This window comes from Mus musculus, chromosome 14, assembly GCF_000001635.26.
Source record: "Mus musculus strain C57BL/6J chromosome 14, GRCm38.p6 C57BL/6J".
NCBI classification, from domain to species: Eukaryota; Metazoa; Chordata; class Mammalia; order Rodentia; family Muridae; genus Mus; species Mus musculus.
In genome coordinates, this window is record NC_000080.6 from 44,175,926 (window position 1) to 44,188,470 (window position 12,545).

Here is a 12,545-nt window from a genome sequence, read left to right on the forward strand (position 1 = left end):
ATGGGGATTGCTTTGAATCTGCAGATGCATGATGACCATTTTTACTATATTAATCCTGCCAATCCATGAGAAGGGGAGATCTTTCTACCTTCTGAGATGTTCTTTGATTTCTTTCTTCAGAGACTTGAAGTTCTTGTCATACAGATATTTCACTTGCCTGGTTAGAGTCTCCTTCAAGGTATTTTCTTTTGTTTGTGACTATTGAGAAGGATGTGGTTTCCCTAATTTCTTTCTCGGGCTGTTTATTTTTTGAGTAAAATAAGGATACTAATTTGTTTGATATAATTCATATCCAGCCACTGTACTGAAGTTGTATATCAGGTTGAGCAGTTCTCTGGTGGACAGTGCTTCTAACCATTGGTTGTGTGCTGACCCCTGTGGTTGAATTATGGAAAGCCGCTAACCCCTGTTGTTGGAAAGCTGGATAAAGCTGAGGAGGGGGCGGGGGGGGGCAACCCTGTTGGAGGACAAGAACACTCAGTAAACCTGGACCCTGGAGATCTCTCAGACGCTGCAATTCCAACCAGGGTGCATACAACCGCTGTTATGAGGCCCCCAAAATATATACAGCAGAGGACTGCCAGGTCTGGATTCAGTCAGAGAAAATTCACATAAGCCTCAAGAGAATGGAGGCCCTAGAGAGTTCAAAGGTCTGGTGGGTGTGGGGGTGGGGACATCCTGTGGACACAGGTGGTTAGGGGTGGTGGTATGGGATATGGTATGGGGGTGGACCAGGAGAGGAATACAATCTGGAGTTTAGCCTGGCGTGGAGATACACACCTTTAATCCCAGCACTCAGGAGGCAGAGGCAGATAGATTTCTGAGTTCCAGGCCAGCCTGGTCTATAAAGTGAGTTCCAGGACAGCCAGGGCTACACAGAGAAACCTTATCTCAAAACCAAACCAAACGAAACGAAACCAAACTAAACAAAACAAAAGCAAAAAGCAAACAAACAAAAAATTTGGAGTTTAAAATATATAAAGGAAAAAAAATTTTTAAAATAGAAGAAATAAAAAAGAAGGAATTCTCTGGTGGAACTTTTGTGATCAGTTAAGTATATGATCCTATCATCTGCAAATAGTGGTATTTTTAAATTCTTCCTTTCCAATCTGTATCCCTTTGTCCTCCTTCTGTTGTTTAATTGCTCTGGCTAGGACTCTGAGTACAATATTGAATAGGTAGGGACTTAGAAGGCAGCCTTGTCTACTCCCTCATTTTAGTGGGATTGCTTCCAGTTTCTCTCCCTTTAGTTTGATGTTGGCTACAGGTTTGTTGTATATTGATTTTACTATGTTTAGGTATGGGCCATGAATTCCTGATCTTCCCTAGACTTTTATCATAAATAGATGTTGAATTTTGTCACATGCTTTCTCAGCATATAATGAAGTGATCATGTAGTGTTTTTCTTTGAGATTTTTTAGGTAGTAGATTATGCAGATGGATTTCTGTATATGGAACCATCCCTGCATCCATGGGATGAAGTCCACTTGATAATGATGAATGATCTTCATGATTTGTTCTTGGATTTGGTTTTTGAGACGTGAAATGCATAATTTTGCACTGGTATCTATAAGTTAAATTCAGAAGTTCTTTCTTTGTTGGGTCTTTGTGTGGCTTTGGTATCAGTGTAACTGTGGCTCCATAGAGCACATTGGGTATTATGTCTTTTGTTTCTATTTTGTTGAATGGTTTGAAGGGAATAGGTATTAGGTCTTATTTGAAGGTCTGAAAGAATTCTGCACTAAACTCATCTGGTCCTGAGCTTTTGTTGGTTGGGAGATTTTACCCATTGCTTCTATTTCTTTAGGGGTTATGAGACAGTTCACATGGTTTATCTGATCCTGATTTAATTTTGGTACCTGGTATCTGTTAAGATAATTGTCCATGTCATACAGATATTCCAGTTTTGTTGACTACAGCTTTGTAGTAGGATTAGATAATTTTTTTTATTACCTTGGTTTCTGTCATTATGTCTCCTTTTTCATTTCTGATTTTGTTAATTTGGATACTGTCTCTGTGCCATCAGGTTAGTCTGGATAAGGGATTCTCTATCTTGTTGATTTTGTCAAAGAATCAGCTCCTTTTTTTTTTTTTTGATTCATTGTATAGTTTTTTGTTTGTTTGTTTGGTTGGTTGGTTGATTTCAGCCCCTAGTTTGATTATTTCCTGCCATCTACTCCTCTTGGGTATATTTGCTTCTGTTTGCTCTAGAACTTTCAGATGTTCTGTCAAGCTGCTAGTGTATACTCTCTCCAGTTTCTTTTAGGAGGTACTCAGAGCTATGAGTTTTCCACTTAACATGGTTTTCATTGTGTCCCATAAGTTTGGATGTATTGTACTTTGTTTTCACGAAATTCAAAAAAGTCTTTAATTTCTTTCTTCATTTCTTCCTTGGCCAAGTTATAATTGAGGAAAGCATTGTTTAGCTTCCATGTGTATGTGGGATTTCTGTTGTTTTTGTTTTTATTGAAGACCAGTCTTAGTTCGTGGTGATCTGATAGGTTGCATCAAATTATTTCAATTTTTTGTATCTGTTGTGGCCTGTTTTGTGAGTGATTATATGGTCAGTTTTGTAGAAGGTGCCATGAGGTGCTGAAAAGAAGGTATAGTCTTTTGATTTGGGATGAAATGTTCTATAGATATCTGTTAAATCAATTTAGTTTATAACTTCTGTTAGGTTCATTGTGTCTCTGTTTAGATTCTGTATCCATGATCTGACCATTGATGAGAGTGGGGTACTTGAAGTCATCCTTCAGTGTTGTGTAAGTTACAATGTGTGCTTTGATCTTTAGTAAAACTTCTTTTCTGGATTTGGTTGCCCTTGCAATTGGATCATAGATGTTCAGAACTGACAATTTATCTCGGTAGATTTTTTCCTTTGATGAATATTAAGGGTCCTTCCATATCTTTTTTGAAAACTTTAGGCTGAAAGTGGATTTTATTTCATATTAGAATGCCTACTTCTCATTTCTTGGGAACATTTGTTTGGAAAATTGTTTTTCAGCTTTTAATTCTAAGGTAGTATCTGTCTTTGTCAGTGAGGTGCATATCCTGTATGCAGCAAAATCCTGGGTGCTGTTTACTTTTCAAGTCTTTTAGTCTATGTCATGTTATTTGGGAAATGAGTCCACTGATGATTGAAAACCACTCTGGAAATCAGTTTGGTGGTTCCTCAGAAAACTGGACATAGTACTACCTGTGGACCCAGCAATAACACTTCTGGGCATATACCGAGAAGATGCTCCAACATATAATAATGACACATGCTCCACTCTGTTCATAGCAGTCTTATTATAATAGCCAGTAGCTGGAAAGAACTCAAATGTCCATCAAGAGAGGAATGGATGCAGAAAATGTGATGTAATTACACAATGGAGTACTATTCAGCTATTAAAAACAATGAATTTATGAAATTCTTAGGCAAATGGATAGAACTAGAAAATATCATTCTGAGTGAGGTAACTCAATCACAAAAGACCACTCACTTATAAGTGGATACTAGCCCTGAAGCTTGGAATACCAAGATACAATTAACAGACCACATGAAGCTCAAAATAAGGAACACCAAAATGTGGATACTTTGGTTCTTCTTAGAAGGGGGTGCAAAATACCCATGGGTGGAGACAGAGAGACAAAGTGTGGAGCAGCAACTGAATGAAAGGTCATTGAGAGGCTGCCCCATCTGACTAACCATCCCCTATAGTGTCACTACACCCAGGTGCTATTGTGGATGCCAACAAGAGCTTGCTCACCAGTGCCTGGTATATCTATCTCCTGAGAGACTCTGTCAGTGCCTGTCAAATACTGAGGAGGATGCTCTCAGCCAACCATTGGACTGATCACAGGGACTGCAGAAGTGGAGATAGAGAAAGGACCCAAGGTACTGAAGGGTTTTGCAGCCCCATAGGAGGAACAATATGAACCAACCAGTACCCCCAGTGATCTTAGGGACTAAAGCACTAGCCCAAGAGTACATATGGAGAGAACCATTTCTCTAGCTGCATATTTAGCAGATGATGGCTTTGTTGGTCATCAATGGGAGGAGAGGCCCTTAGTCCTGTGAAGGCTCAATGCCCCCGTGCTCAGGAATGCCAGGACCAGGGAGCTGGAGTAGGTGGGTTAGTGGGTAGGGTGAGATGGTAGGGGATTGAGGGTTTCCAGAGAGGAAACCAGGAAATGGAATAACATTTAAATATAAATAAAGAAAATATTTAAATAAACAATATTTTAAAAATAATAAATAAACTGATCTTCTAAATTATCCAGAGATTATGTGATTTGAGAAGGTCTTGGCTAATCTTCCTAACCTTTGTGTCCTTGTGTAATTAAGACAGGTTTCTTTGTGTGCTGGGGAGGGTAGTTGAAGAAAACAATTTTAATTTTCATCTGGAGGTGGCTTATTCCCTAAGGATGAGGCCGGCCGGGGTCACAATTATTAAGTGGTTAGAAACTGTTGAGGGCTCACCAAGGCATTTCTGGAGAGCTAAAAAGATTCAATTTCAGTATTAAAAATTACTGCAAAATAACAGACACGTGCACACACAAAGAAGAGTGCTTAATTTAAGTGCTTTAAAGGGGACTTTGAAATTTGAACCTTTGTAAGAATGTCTCTTTAAACCTGAGGAAAAATGGATGCAGCTACTTTAGGTGAGAATGAGAATTTTGGTGAAGGGGAGGAAAGGTCTTCAAGACTTGCTGCAAGGAGTAAAAGAAAATAGCTGTCTTTGAAAATAATTTGATGTTTTCCCAAATCTATATGTGTAGATCTCAAAACTTTTAAACATCTTAAAGCAAGAGAGGGAAAAAAGTACAGGAGGGGCAATTTCTGTACTTTGTAGAAAAAAATCAACAAAATTCTGCTTAAATTGGAAATATTGCTTGTAAGATTTTTTTTATTAGACCATGTAACTAATTTCACCATAGGTTTTTTCCTTTTAAAAATTAATTCTGTTGAAATATGAAGCAAGGTTAAAGGAATAAAAGTTGCTATAGAAAACTGCAAACAGTTTGTTACTACAGATGCATTGTAGTAATTTATTAAATAATAAAACATAGTAATGATATGCCTTTAAACTTAACTTAGAAAACACATTTTGTGTTTGAGAGCATCTTCTAAAATAAAACCCAGTTTCTGAGCAAATTTTATTTATGGTTTCATATATATCACATACACAAAGCAAATTATTAGATTTTATACTTATAAAAGCATCACTACCAATCACTAGGCTCTTAGTCGAAGATACAAGTGAGAGCCTCCCCCATTTTATGACTGTTCACACTTAGCAATGCTTTTTAAAACAATTTATTTGCTGGTAATTAATATGCTTATCTTATCTAAAAATAATAGTCAATAAATTGCTGCAGGAACAAGCACTTGGTGTCATGCATTCATTTTTTTTTTGATTTTTTTTTCATTTTTTATTAGGTATTTAGCTCATTTACATTTCCAATGCTATACCAAAAGTCCCCCATAGCCACCCACCCCCACTCCCCTACCCACCCACTCCCCTTTTATGGCCCTGGCGTTCCCCTGTACTGGGGCATATAAAGTTTGCGTGTCCAATGGGCCTCTCTTTCCAGTGATGGCCGACTAGGCCATCTTTTGATGAATATGCAGCTAGAGTCAAATGGATGGACCTGGAGGGCATCATCCGGAGTGAGGTAACACATTCACAAAGGAACTCACACAATATGTACTCACTGATAAGTGGATATTAGCCCAAAACCTAAGATACCCAAGATATAAGATACAATTTCCTAAACACATGAAACTCAAGAAAAATGAAGACTGAAGTGTGAACACTATGCCCCTCCTTAGAAGTGGGAACAAAACACCCTTGGAAGGAGTTACAGAGACAAAGTTTGGAGCTGAGATAAAAGGATGGACCATGTAGACACTGCCATATCCGGGGATCCATCCCATAATCAGCTTCCAAATGCTGACACCATTGCATACACTAGCAAGATTATGCTGAAAGGACCCTGATATAGCTGTCTCTTGTCAGAGTATGCCTGGGCCTAGCAAACATAGAAGTGGATGCTCACAGTCAGCTATTGGATGGATCACATGGCCCCCAATGAAGGAGCTAGAGAAAGTACCAAAGAAGCTAAAGGGATCTGCAACCCTATAGGTGGAACAACATTATGAACTAACCAGTACCCCAGAGCTCATGCATTCATTTAAGTAAATAGTAAGTGGCAAATAGTTTATAACACAAGAGTGTTTATTCTAAACTGTGTAGTATTTTTAATTATAGTGTTAGAAAACAACTGTTACCAAGCAGATGAGAAATATCATGGTTTAGATTAAAAATCACTTGGACAATGTCAAAAACAACCCCCCAAAACAATGAAGCAGACTGTACCAGATTTTACCTCTCTTGGTGTCCTTTCTCATCTTCTGCTACAACTTATGTTTTATGTTAATTTAGCATTGTGTACTGTCCCTGGTTATGGTTCACATTACATACCAGATGATTAAAAATTCAGACCCAAAGAAGAGTTACAATGGCTTGCATTAAAATAATAAACTAGGGGTTGGGGATTTAGATCAGTGGTAGAGTGCTTGCCTAGCAAGTGCAAGGCCCTGGGTTCCTTCCTCAGCTCTGAAAAAAACAAAAACATAAACAAAACAAAACAATAATAATAAATTATAAGGTTGTTTTTGTTTATGGATAATTTCCTCTGTTGGAAGCAGGCTATTATAACAAAATTTGTGCAAAGTTTACAAACTGAACCAAAGTCTGAATTCTTTGTCGAATGTTCTTCACCTGAAAACACAGCATTCAAGACTCATGGCTGGACCCAGTGATTTTATACTTATACTGTCAGTCATATTCCACAGTTGCAAATCAAAATGATCTTTGTGAATTTCTTAGAATATGAATTTATCTCTAAACTGGGAGTTTAGTGTTACATAAAGGATATGTGTCATGTGGGAGAAATTTTATGTCAAATTGTGTAACTTTTTGTTTTCCCTTGAATAAAAATTAAAACTTATGAAGTTCTAATGTTAAAAAACAAAAAAAAACAGTGAATGAATGCTTTGCATACTTCTATGACTGTGAAAGACTGGGGAAATTCCTAGGAACTGGAGTGTGAAGTGAGACTAAGTACAAGGTCTATTGGCACAGAAATCAAATATTGAAACAGCTTAGAAGACAGATCAGGACAAAATATATTGAGTCCAGACTGACGCTGGGAGGTCAATGAATAATCCAGAGAACACTGCCTCAGTAAGAAAGGAGCAGGGAGGAGAGGTACTTGGGCAGGTCTTGAAGTTAGTCTTTGCTAAAAATGAGTAAAAAATAAAATTTTCACAGTCGGTGCATTCATACAGGAAAGGAGGAGATGACTCAGTCACTAAAGGTCCTGAGAGGCCACACTGAGCTGGCATTCATGAACTCTCCATTATTCAGTAAGAACAACTGCACTAGATTAAGATGCTTACATGACATTTACACCCAGCGCTTCCTTCTCTGCTACTATCTGTCATGGTGGAGGATCTTCTCAGGGTTGTCTCTTCTGAGCTGTCAGGATACTGGCAGGCTTTTCCTGTCACCTGTTATGGTCTCAACAAAGTCTCCCCTCACCAGCCAGAAAATCTCTTCTTGACATTTGAGGCTCACTGTGAGGTAGAAAGAGAATGGAAACAATCTACACCATTACAAATGAGGCCTTTGGAAGGCAATGTGGGTTAGATAATGTCATCAGAGTAATTCTTACCTTTTACAAAAGCCTTCTAAACAAATGGTTCCCTAGGATAGTTTCCTAACCAGAGAGCATGATAGTATGCGGCTTATGTATTTGCAATATGATGTGTGGGAGACAGGCTGCTGATTTTAGATAGTCTTAAGTAGACCGTGCTGGTCTTGTACACAATCCACTAACTTGGTCAAGGTTGACTTTGGATCCCAATAGTAACCCTATATATTTGAATATCAATAATTAAGAACCACTTCTTCATTTCTAAAAGTAGTAAGTGCTTCAAGTCTAAAATAATTTACCTTTACCTTCTCTTAAGTTAGCATGTAAGTAATGATATCATTGTGTAACAATGATTTAATTTTTCCCACCAAGAAAAAGAATGTTGCTTTCTTTTACTTGGACCTAAATGGTTAAATGGAACCAATGATGGAAATCTTCTGTCAAAGTTCCCTCTCTAAAGAAAATTCTTTTGATTCCTGACTAAGGAACAGAGTGTGGTGTGTGTTTCTGGTTGAGGCCTCTTATCAAGTTAAGGAACTAAACTAGATTTCCTTTTTAGAAACCCATAAATGGGTGCCATCTTGTATCAAAAGTTTCTTCTGAGTGTGATGAGAACAACGTTTTGGTTTTTTTTCACAGAGATATTGTCAAGACTGAAGCTTCTGTGTGCAAAGCAGAGATCTGCTGTACCTTTCCCAACTCAGTCCATGACTCAGTTTATGTTCAAATAATTTATGATCTTATTAGTAATGCAAGGTAGGTGAATACCTCCTGTGTTCTCCTCATGGGAATAGTCTAAACCAGAGTGAGATTATGTCTCTCTTTCTGTCTCTCTCTGTGTCCCTTAATTATGTTTCTGTGTGCCTCTGTCTCTGTTTCTCTCTTTCTCTGTCGATCTCTGTCTTTCTGTCTCTGTCTCATTCACTGTCTCTGTGTATGTCTCTCTTTCTGTCTTTGTCTCTGTCTCTGTCTCTCTCTCATGGTGTTTTTGATACAGTGTTTCTGTGTTTATTCCTAGCTGGTCTGTACCTCACTCCATACATAAGGCTGTCCTTCGGAGATTCAGGTAAAATCATGCACCACAAATGCCTACTGCCTGATTCTAAGAAATCATATATACCTTAAAGTATAGTGGAAGTTCATTGTAACAGTGACTGGAGCCTTTGTTCGTTTAATCTAGATAGGGAGATTAGAATTTAAGTTATTTGGGCTCTTCAGAGTTAAAAGAGATTATCTTGTGCTTCTTTCTTTTCTGAGTTCCTTCTTCCTTTCCTCTATCCCTCCCATGTTCCCTCTCTCCCACCATACTTTCTTCCTTCTTTCCTACCTACCTTCCTTACATCCTTCCTTCCTTTCATCCATGTTTATTAATTCCCTTCTTCATTTGCTCTTGTCTCTTTTTATATCTCTGTTTATTTCATTATTTCTGTCTCTATTTAAATTTGTTAAAGTTTTTGAGACTGCTTCAAACAGTATGACTCACATTGGCATGCATCTCATAATAAAACTATGCCTAAGATTTCCAATTGGTAGAATTATAGATATGGAACAAATTGCCTCATAAGATTTTTCTCTTTGGATCACTACTTGGCTTTCATTTTCATAGTAATAGTTTATGTCTCCAGGCTTACAAATTATTGAAAAAAAATTACTTTTCTTGATATCCTCCCCACTTCTGTCTAATTTGTGGTTGAAGTTATTTATTACTTTCTAAATCTTCTTCAAAAGTTAAGGCCAGAATTATAAAGGAGTCTAAAGCATTCACAGATGGGAGGAAAACAGGAGAAATCAACATGACATAAGGAAGGGCTTAGATGCAGACTCAGGACAAAAGAGAAGGTGAGTGGAACAATGAGTCTGGTGAGAAGAGGTTGACTAAAAGTATCATGCCAGTCTGTACTTCCTGGTGTAGACCACATTGCTATGACTGTAAGCAGTTGACCTCTGGAGAAAGTGAGTGAAGCATGTACACACATATGTCTACTTTTATATTTTTTCCTGCTTTTCTTTTAAATCCATAATAATTTTGAAAGAAGAAAAAAGAAAAACCTGACAAGGGTGAACAAAATGAAAAAGCATTACTATAGAAATCATTCAAAGTCCTTAGTGATCAGAGAAGTGCAAATCAAAATGACCCTGAGATTCCAGGTTACATCCATCTGACATGCTAAGATCTTAACCTACACTGACAGTACATGTTGGCAAGGATGTGGAGAAAAAGGAACATTCCTCCATTGCTGGGGGGATTGGAAACTTGTAAAAACCACTCAGGAAATCAATTTGGAGGTTCCTCAGAAAATTGAAAATATATCTGCCTGAAGATCCAGCTTTACCACTCTTGGGTATAACCCCAAAAGATGCCCCACCATACCAAGGGGCTACATATTCCACTATGTTCATAGAAGCCTTGTTTGTGATACCCAGATGCTGGAGAAAACCCGAGATGTCCCAGAGCAGAAGAATGGATATAGAAAATATGGTTCATTTACACAGTGGAATACTACTAAGCTAAGAAGCAAAAGGACATCCTGAGATTTGCATATACATGGGTCGAACTACTCGGACCATGAGGTGACTCGGACCCAAAAGAACATGTATGCTGAGGGGCAAGGCTACCCTGTAGCAGGACCAGCAGACACAATTAACCTGGATCCCAGAGACCTCTCAGACCCTGAACCACCAACCAGGCAGCATACATCAGCGTTTATGAGGTCCCAAACACATATACAGCAAAGGACTACCAGGTCTAAGTTCAGTCAGAGAAGATGACCTAACCCTTAAAAGACTGGAGGCCCAAGGGAGGGTAGGGCTACTGTGGTGAAAGTTGTGGACGGCGTGGGAACATCCAGGTGGAGACGGGGTCAGGATGGAGGTATGGGGTAGGGAAGAGTCAGATAGTAGACCGGGAGGGGACAAAATCTGGAGTGTAAAATGATGATTAAAAAAATAGAAATAATTCAATTTACTCTGCAGAAACCAACTTGTGGAGAGAAGACACCAAGCAATGAACTGTCAGAAAGTTGTTTGAACAGAGTGGAAGCTGAAGACATAATGAAGCATACTAAGTTTACAAGGGATGACATCAATACATTAGTCAGTAATGATTCATGACAATGTTCTTTTAAGGGGTGTGGGGTTGTGCATACAAGTTGAGGTCAGAGGTCACTACTGAGAATCTGCCTCAAACACAGTAACATTGTAATTTTGAAGAATAGATCTCTCACTGATCAGGGACCTCAGCAATTGGCTACACTCCCCAGTGTACTCAGGGATTGCCTAGGTGTCCCCCCACTGCTGTTATTACAGGTGCAGGACTCCATGAGAAGCTTTAGATAGGGGTGATAGGACTCTGAACTCAGGCCTCAAGCTTTTGTATAATATTATGTACTGCCATGTAATATTACATAGGCTGTTATAGCACCTATTATGTGCACCTTGCAACATTGTCACAAATGCAAACAATGCATTTCATAGAATTCTCTCTGTTCATCATCTCCTGTCACACTACATCCTTTATACTGACCATTTCTCAGAATATTCCCAGTAAACCTTTGATATCATCTTAATTTAAGTTTAGATTCAGCATGATGAGAGAAAATGTGCAGCATTTGTCCTTTTGATTTTGGTTCATTTCATCTCTTTGACTGTCTTCCATTCGACTCCATTCTTCAGCAGATGACATAAGTGCATTCTGAATAACATTTCCCATTTCCCAATGTTTTGGTCTAGTAATGTGTTTCCAGGCATTTTCTACGATGTGGTTTTTGTGTACAGTGCTGCAGGGCACATCCTTGTATGCAGGCACCTAACTGACATCAATCTTCCAGGTAAATGTTTAAATGTAGGATTGCAGCATACAATGCAGTTCTATTTCAGGACTTTGAGCATCCTCTAAACCAAGGTTTTCTCCAGCGGCTTTGCTAGTTTCCAGTCTTAGTGAATAGTGCTCCTTTCCTCACATCCTCTACATCATTTGTTGTTTGTTCCCTTAATTGTGCACATGCTGTCTGGAATGAGATTGCATGTTGGTGTGGTTTTCTTTAAATTTTCATTCCTTTTATGCCTGAAAATATTTAATGTGGTTCATTATTTATTCACCATTTCACTCCTTTTTGGAATCATCTGTTCATCTCATTTACTGTGAACCCCTGTATTACTAGAATTCTACCCAGAAACCTGTGTCCTTACCTACATCTTGCTGTGGCTTCTCTTAGGAATTTCTACCTATTATAATAAGATCTTTAATTAATAGTGATATGACTTTAGTCCAGTGTCACATCTTGGAATCTGATTTCTGTTCACACATATGAGGACCCACATGGCCAGGCACCATTTGGTAAGGGTATCCTTCCTTCAATGTAAGTTTGACTTCCTTACTCGTACTCACATGCCTTTTCTCTGTCAGGACAACTCATTCTGGGTGAAAAGGTCATGGGTGCTTGGTTGAAGTCACATACTGTAAAGAGGAGTTCTGGCCTAGTCATGCCTAAAGTTTTCTTGTAGTACCTGTCAACAGGAAACATTTTCCAAAGTTTTACTGAGTTCAGATTTGTAAAAATTCATCCACTAGGCATTAAGCTCCAGAAGTTTGAACCAGCCTTGCTGACTAATTTGAACTGACCTTACTTTTCTTCTTACCTCACCAAGAGCACTTGCCTAATGAAAGTAGAGTTTGCAGGGATCCACACATTCATTTTCTCTTTCCATCTTGTTTCTTTATACTTGCTCATTGCTTCTAAGTCTCGGGTATTATGTTGAATAAGGTAGAGAGAATGTATACCCTGGTCTTGTTTCTTATTTTATACAGACTTTTTCTCTCTCCCATTACTATAATGTTG